This window comes from Panthera pardus, unplaced genomic scaffold (genome assembly GCF_024362965.1).
Source record: "Panthera pardus isolate Hobbes unplaced genomic scaffold, ASM2436296v1 HiC_scaffold_12, whole genome shotgun sequence".
NCBI classification, from domain to species: domain Eukaryota; kingdom Metazoa; phylum Chordata; class Mammalia; order Carnivora; family Felidae; genus Panthera; species Panthera pardus.
The window spans coordinates 38,015,167-38,016,587 of record NW_026526677.1 but is presented as its reverse complement, the minus strand read 5'-3'; positions in this window follow the sequence as shown (position 1 = coordinate 38,016,587).

The following is a 1,421-nucleotide window of genomic DNA, read 5'->3' as shown; positions in this document are numbered from 1 at the left end:
TCGGCACATCCCCAAAGGCAAGGGAATTAAAAGCAAAAGTGAATTACTGGGACCTTATGAAGATAAAAAGCTTCTGCACAGCAAAGGAAACAACCAACAAAACTAAAAGGCAACCAACGGAATGGGAAAAGATATTTGCAAATGACACATCGGACAAAGGGCTAGTATCCAAAATCTATAAAGAGCTCATCAAACTCCACACCCGAAAAACAAATAACCCAGTGAAGAAATGGGCAGAAAACATGAATAGACACTTCTCTAAAGAAGACATCCGGATGGCCAACAGGCACATGAAAAGATGTTCAACGTCGCTCCTTATCAGGGAAATACAAATCAAAACCACACTCAGATACCACCTCACGCCAGTCAGAGTGGCCAAAATGAAGAAATCAGGAGACTATAGATGCTGGAGAGGATGTGGAGAAACAGGAACCCTCTTGCACTGTTGGTGGGAATGCAAATTGGTGCAGCCGCTCTGGAAAGCAGTGTGGAGGTTCCTCAGAAAATTAAAAATAGACCTACCCTATGACCCAGCAATAGCACTGCTAGGAATTTATCCAAGGGATACAGGAGTACTGATGCATAGGGGCACCTGTACCCCAATGTTTATAGCGGCACTCTCAACAATAGCCAAATTATGGAAAGAGCCTAAATGTCCATCAACTGATGAATGGATAAAGAAATTGTGGTTTATATACACAATGGAATACTATGTGGCAATGAGAAAAAATGAAATATGGCCTTTTGTAGCAACATGGATGGAACTGGAGAGTGTGATGCTAAGTGAAATAAGCCATACAGAGAAAGACAGATACCATATGGTTTCACTCTTATGTGGATCCTGAGAAACATAACAGAAACCCATGGGGGAGGGGAAGGAAAAAAAAAAAAAAAAAAAAAGAGGTTAGAGTGGGAGAGAGCCAAAGCATTAGAGACTGTTAAAAACTGAGAACAAACTGAGGGTTGATGGGGGGTGGGAGGGAGGGCAGGGTGGGTGATGGGTATTGAGGAGGGCACCTTTTGGGATGAGCACTGGGTGTTGTATGGAAACCAATTTGACAGTAAATTTCATATATTAAAAAAAAAAAAATTATACTTCATCAGTCTAAAATCCTGTTATTCACAGTTATCATGTGAATAGGTATTGAGTGTGGAATTACTGTTTTTGATTGTAAGGTATTTGGCATAAGTTAAATCTAGTTCCTCACTTTTAAAATCCTCAGAGAATGAACTACCCTAATGAACAATGCTGCCAAAGGCCAGTGACTTCTGTCTCAAGGTCTGAGAGGAGTGGTGTGTTAAAGGATTTAGGGAGACTCCATTTAACCTTGCAATAAGATGAAAACCAAGCTCTCCCAAGTTGGTTCTTAGCCTTGTCAACATCTCTGCTTTGTCTCTCTGTTAATTTTGTCCTGCTGGCC